The following is a 7,462-nucleotide window of genomic DNA, read 5'->3' as shown; positions in this document are numbered from 1 at the left end:
CTAACCCTCAGAGAGTTGATGGATAAAATCGTATCCCTCGCTCTACATTTGAGGAATAAATGTCTGTATGGATTGACTGCTGAATGATAGCATGCATTACAGCAGATGACCATCACAGTAGGGATGGAGGAGTTGGCTGGACTTCCTCACTCAGCAACTCTCTTTACCCTTCACATCGCCTGGCTTTAGTGCTGTCATGGCCACATTGACTGATTTGGATCAGTGGTTCCTGAGAATTTGTCTTGACTGCAGAATGTTGGGGAAACGGACCGTTCATCACCTTAATGGAAGAGTATTGATTGTGTTTCCGAAGCAAGATATCCGTCTGCAATAGTAATGGAGTTCCTGTGAAATCACAGAAGAAAGGCAACTGGGGATATCCTGTAAAAGGTAAACACCTCTGCTCTGAATGTTGGCACCTTGTATTCTGTTTGGACGTGCCTTTGACTGCACAACAATGTGTACAGATGGAGAAATAAAAGCACAAACAAAGAATCACAAACAAATATTTTTATCCAATATCCGACTCTAGGGGTTTTGCCACACAAATTCAAATCTTTAAATAATACAGTAACATCGCAACCTTATGAAAGTCCTTAGGGTTAGGGTTATGACTTGTTTAAATGCACAGTCTCTGAAAATGTACAATTCCCCATGAAATTGGCATTTATTTTAGCAGCAGACAATTGTAACATTATTCACATGAAACACTCTGCTTTAAATAGTCTAGACCAGCTGTCAAGAATTTAAGGGACAAACTTAAACTTAAAAGCGAAGCCCATACCGGATTGCCTTAAGCTTGCAATCTTTCAAATGGCCAACAGGGGGCAGCATCACTAATAACAAACTAACCAGGTATCCTTGGATGCATTCCATATTTTAAACATGGTTTGTGTCCAATGCCTACTTTTAAAGAAAATTAAAGTAGTGCATTCTGTAAGAAGAAAGATGATGTGTATGTGCTAGTAGCGTCATGTAGCTGCAACGTTCATGGATGAGAATTGGAGTTTGTGTCGCATTACAGATCTGTAATTGTCAATGGCCTGTAAACATTATCTTTACCATGAACAAGTGTGTTTTATTCCATACTCTCTGGCTTGTATTTGCTTAGCCCTAACCATAACGTGAAAAGTCTTGTTGCCGCTTAATCGTGAGCAAAGCTTAACTAGTATTTTATTGGAGCAAAAGCGTATTTGTCTGGAAGCACATTACACAGATTGTCTGGAACGTTATGCCCATTGTTTGAAGGCCCATAGTTCCCAAAAGACATACTTTCGCTGCAAAAAAAAACACAAACTGAACACTCACACCGAAGCCCATAGCCCATGGCTTATTATAATGCACAACTGTACACTACCTGCTCGGACCCAAACAGGGGACAGACACATTAGAGACTAAATGGTGAACTAAGTGGAGCATTTAGCAGATAAAGAGTCGGATCATTCCCTCAGGAATTGGTGGAGCAGAGCTAACAGAGAGTCAATATTGGATTAAGGCTGCAATACTAAAAAGGGAAACAACGTCCTATGTCTTTCCTAAACTATTCTCCTTGACCTTGATGGGAAACATCATGAGGTCAAGGAAAGATGAGAAAGACAATTGAAAAGAGTTAGAAAAGACAACTGTGGTGCCAAGAAAATCTATCTGCCCCTTTTTTTTTTTTTTTTTACCAACCCAAATTCATAGCACTCAAGAAAAGGAGTGTCTCTGTGAGACAAATAAAAGCATTCTGATTCTGATTCTGAATGCTATATTGATTAATGTAGCATTAAAGAAGACAACATCACTCCCTAATGTTGGTGGATAAATCCATAGAACACAGCTTTCTGTCATGCCCTCTACTCCCTCTCTCTTTCTGTGTTAGTGCCTGTGATTATCAGAGTGGAGACAGGGGTGCCAGATGTTATGTATGATGTTATGTTGTGTTTTAACCTGTGCATGCGTTAGTTCTTCTGGTATTTAAAGCTGAATAATATGTTTTTATATAAGTGCTTGACATCTGATAAGACCCCTGTTTCCTACTATGGTGGCCAACATGGGCAAGCGTGCTAACAGCCCAAAAACAATGCAATTATAAAAACACAAATATGCCAAAACACATGCAAATGAAGAAACATCTTCACCAACTTGACAAAACATGTGCAGCATTTGCTCAAAGGCTTCATAAACGAAACGCTATAAGAGAAAGCATAAAAACACAACTGTAACAGGGACACCAATAAGTGATGCACAAAGCATGGACCGCAGTGCTGGTTGATGTGTGGGTATTACAAAGTTGACCAACTGTCAATCACTGTTTCATAATTGTGAGTGTTTTGTCAGTATATTTGAAATGACTAGGTTACATTTTAAGTTTCCAGTGACAGTGATTGTTGACCAACAACAATTTCTCCTAATGCAAGTGTTTTAGGCAGTTTTAGCACATTTACCCATCAGCCACCGTTCACTTTTAGACATCCTGTAACCTTCCTTTGATGCTCTGTAGTGCCTTCTTCTTCTTTTCTGATAAAATGTGGCAACTTAATTTCATATGTAACCACCTGTAATCCATCTGTCCACCCTGAAGTAACATAGGTTATCTGATTTACTGTATAGTTGTTAGTGTTGTATTTAAAGAACGAGTAGCAGAAGCCACAGAAGCATTCCATCCAGATATCAAGACTACGTCAAAGACACAGCTCTGACACATCAATCTTGCGAGATTGCAGCTCATATTTCAGCATTTTCATGTTAAACTTTTAGATTATTTCCTGTTTATCCCAGACAAATCCTGTTTCTCTGCTCTCCGCAGTTTCCTCTGCTCTGGGCCTCAGTCCTTATCGTTGTGGCCTTGTATCCCTGGCCTGAATTCTGACTCAGCTCAGCTTCACTTTAGATTCCCTTTTGGACCGGCTTGACTCAGATCTACCCTCCTGTCTCTCTGGATACTCTGCTCTGCCTTCCACTCAAAACAATGCCATCATCCTAGTTCCCCAAACCCTCAGGCTACCCCTCTGCTCAGCTAACTCCTGGCACATATCCATTACCTTTTACCTTCCAACAAACAATATTTAATTCCAACTCATCTATTGCCTTTCTGTGTCTCACCCAACAACACAGACAGTTTGCATGATGCTTAACAGAGTAGCTGGGATATTGTTTCTGGGACATACTGAAATGGTAATTTTTCAATACTGTGAGCACCACCAATCAAATACCATGGATCTCGAGAAATAAGTAAACTGGTATGCAAGCATCAAATTACCTTCTATTGTAGTGGTTGGATTTGCTCTTACCGATACGGCCGGTGTTCAATTCCCGATCAGAGAATTCCTTCCGACAGCAGTAGCCCTGTCTGTTGGGAGCTGGCTTGAGAACCGAAGGGTCACCGGTGGACTACAAAAACAGAGTGCAAACTCGTAGATGAAGAGATGACAGTTTTTCCAGCAGAAACTGCAGAGATGTCCTAGAGAGCAAGGTACCAAAACCCTCATTGCTCTGACACCTCTCCACTAATGTGTAGAGTTCCTGATGGTGCATTTGCATTTGAAGAGGCTGTGGACGAGTGCGTTTATCTTCAGATCAGGGGAGCACAGGTTCAATCCTCTCTGCAGTCAGCATGTCATTGTGTCCTTGGGCAAGCGTCTAACAAGTAACCTGTAATGTAATGTCATTTGTGTATGTCGGGCCTCCTTGTATGATGTAATAATTTACCAAAAAATCCACCAGATTAAAAATTAAATAAGTGAAAGTATGTCTTAGTGTCTAAGTTGGATAGCAGTATGATAAATCAACATGTTGTTATATTGAGATGAATTGATCTGCCAATGAGCATATAACCCACCTTGTTTATTGTGTGTTACATACACACTTGGAAAACTCTGCCTGAACATGCCTTTTCACCACAGATCAGTGTAATCCCTGTATGCTGCAATCTGACATGTCAAAATCTCTGACAGATGTCAAGGTGTGAGGGCCATGATGGACAACAGACCAATCCTCTGCATACTGTTTGTATGTGTGTGTGTGTGTGTGTGTGTGTGTGTGTGTGTGTGTGTGTGTGTGTGTGTGTGTGTGTGTGTGTGTGTGTGTGTGTGTGTGTGTGTGTGTGTGTGTGTGTGTGTGTGTGTGTGTGTTGTGGAGTCACAGCAACACAGTCTAATAACATAAGACTCGCTTAGCCCCCATTCGGCTGTATTTGACAATCCCCTCAGTGATTAGTGGAACAAATGTCTGCCCGTCGCATTACAGCTGTTGTTTTTGCGGCCATTTGTAAAGCTTTCATGTCCTGCTTGCTTTTTATTAGGAGATCATCACATCACATGGTGTTTGTTTGCCTTAAATCACAGTTATGTCCCAAACATCTGTCTAAAAAAAAAGAAGTGATTTCATCAACAGTTTTCTTCCCACATTTATATGGAAATTGTGTTCATTTATATTGCTGCATAAAGCATGTAAACGGAAATTATACCAGCCTGTTTTTTTTTACTTTGTTTTAGATTAAATCGCTCCGATCCCCATCTGTCTGTGAATCAAGTCATCAAAGTTTATTTCTGCTTGTCATTTTGAAAATAGCTCAAACCAATTTTAGTCACAAAGAGATGGATGATTCAGTCCAAATAATTTTTTTCACAGTGACAAAGCGCCTGCGTTCCACGGTTACTCATTCTCAGTTTGAGCTTCTTAGTTCAAGTTTCTTTCACATGCTGCCATCCATGAATAATCCTTGGTTTTTCTAATTGAAGTACCAGGACAATAAAGGAATAAGGACACATCATTTCAATGTAAAAGGAGGACAAATCCTTCATAGCAGCCACCATGTTCTCTCTTTGATATAGAGGTGTATGCATTTACAAAGCAAGTGGAGAAAGAGAACATTCCTAATTACAGCCGAACCCTATGGCTAGGGTAGCTGCAATATTTTTTTTTACTCAAACACACACTCACAGACACACACACACACACCTGCATACAGCCCAGAGAACCTCAGTCTTCTTATGTTGGCCACAGAGCACCTAATGGAACTGTGACTTGTTAAAGTGCTCTTAGTTTAACAGTGTGGAAAGTGGGAGAAGGGAACTGACTGAATATGTGGGGATTCAAACTGGCAACCATGAAGCTAAACTGTTAAGCTTGAGGCTGGGGTGCTTTTATTTTCATGGCTGCATAACACAACTTGTAAGCAAAGTTTATGGACCAATTTATGTGCAAATAAACTTTTCGGGAGAGTGGGACTTTGCATGCATACAAATAGCCCGTGGGTTGAATTTCAACATTGGTTGCTCTTCTTGTGAGCAAAAATAGTCAGAGTTAATAACAGCAGGAAGAGAGGAAGGATGGTGAAAAGGAGCCCTGTGCTCTTACAGACACTTGAGTATGATGTTAATTATCCTGATGTGGGTCGAAATAAGCTTGTGCTGGCCCAGAGGGGGTAGGAGGAGATCATTAAAATCCAAGCTCAAACACACACACTCACACACACACACATACACACACACACACACACACACACACACACACACACACACACACACACACACACACACACACACACACACACACACACACACACACTGCGGTGTTCTCAGCATTACAAAGACACGCAATTAGACACAAACTAATGTACCTGCTCAGGCATAGGAACCTTTTCACACACAGCTATGGGTCATCGCGCATGCACGCGAGTGCAGCTGTTAATGAAGTGCTGCTTGATGTGGGTCAGCACAGTTTCATCCACTGTGGAGTGATTAGTGTGTGTTCAAGTCATCATCAGAGGTGCAACGCATGCACAGGGGCATATATTCACTGACTTCTTTGATTCCCAGACTTCTTTGATATCCAAACATGCTTTGTCTCCTTGTACCCAAGGTGTTACTTCAGCTGTCACCAAGGACCTTGTGGTGAGATTGCAAAAGAGTAGCTTAACTTATTTCACCAGAAGAGAAGAAAGTAGTTTTTGATTATAAAAAATGATATGCATGTGTGAAATCCTCTCTAACACCTGAACTAAATCAGTTTGCAACAGAGTAGAGACGAATGATTAATTATTTCTGTTGTGATTGGTCAACCGCTTAGAGATGTCCCGCCCCTTAGCCTATCAAATACAATGTGTTGGACCGGTAGCCAATAGAAGCGAGAGTTACACAGTGATATCACTAAGTTAGTGAAGTAAACAGCTAGCTAGAAGTAGGTCTACTGGATAAATTGTTAAAAGCACTCTGGTAGTTGTGTGGTTATAGCCATATAACTTCCTGCCCAGCACATTTTTGCTTTGTTTCATGCTTCAGTCTTCTGTCAAATATTAAATGTTACTTTTACACCTAAATCCACTCTTCCTGGTTGCTTTTTATAAATTATTCCTCATTTTGACCCAGATAATGTCTGGAGAATGAGGTTTGGAATATCTTTCTCTAGCACACAACAGAATGTTTTCCATGTCACAAGCTTTATCCCTTTTTTGGAAATACTCCATTTGGTTGAGGCAGGAGGAGTCGCCTGATGTTATTATATATTATACTGCAATTATGTATCGGCTTCCTAATTTTACACCCATGCTCAAAGGACATTACACAGATATTGAGCTGGGGAACTAGAAGGGTAAAGTCGGTTAAGTCCGTATGATCTTTAAATGTGCTTTCTCACATACAGCACTTCATGTCAGTTGTGTCTCCTTCTCCTCCCAGCGAGCAGGCTTTTGTTGAGTTTTGTTTTCATATTGATTAGATTTGATTTTCCACTTGTTTTTTTGCTTTACATTGTTCATCATATTTCCATGTATTGACAATATTGGTTGAATACATGTGTTGTACTTTAATCCAGTATTATCTGTGTGGTCTTCCTTGCTTTGTCTGAACTCTGAGCTGCTCGACAGCTCATCTGTAAGGACTGTGTGTTACGTAAAACTGAAAATGTTGGGAACCAATTTTCTATTATTGAACCGTAACATTAAAGTTCTTCCAACAAAGTATTCACAGACATAGGGCGAACAATCAAAGACAGGGGCCTTTAAGGTGCTGGAAATAGAAAGTAAGCTAATATTCACCCATTCCCTCACTGCCACTGATGAAGTGTAGCCGCTTGCTATGACTGAGCACCAAGGTTTTGGAGGATATAGAGGGGGGGCACGTTTCAGCTCGAATTCCCTTGCCCTTGGCTAGACAGAAATGACACTTTTTCCACTCACTCTGTCCCCTCGCTTCTCCACACTTCTGTCTGCCATTGCCACTGCAGGAAGTATAACCCATCACTCTGCCAGTGGCGGAGTGTGGAGGATCACATTTTACGACCGTAACCTTTCACAATAAAACACAAGGCCGCTGTCCGTGGTGCTGAAATCACTCTTTCAACATGGTGTTTCACATTAAAGTGTTGCTGGAAATAAGTCTTAAGGTTAAATGCAACAACCCATGTGACACCAAATGTTTGTTTTGAAAGTGAACGAGGATAAAAAATACCCACCTATCAACCACCCCCCCTCTCTCTC

This window comes from Eleginops maclovinus, chromosome 6 (assembly GCF_036324505.1).
Source record: "Eleginops maclovinus isolate JMC-PN-2008 ecotype Puerto Natales chromosome 6, JC_Emac_rtc_rv5, whole genome shotgun sequence".
Taxonomy (NCBI): domain Eukaryota; kingdom Metazoa; phylum Chordata; class Actinopteri; order Perciformes; family Eleginopidae; genus Eleginops; species Eleginops maclovinus.
Note: the sequence above shows the minus strand (reverse complement) of the source record.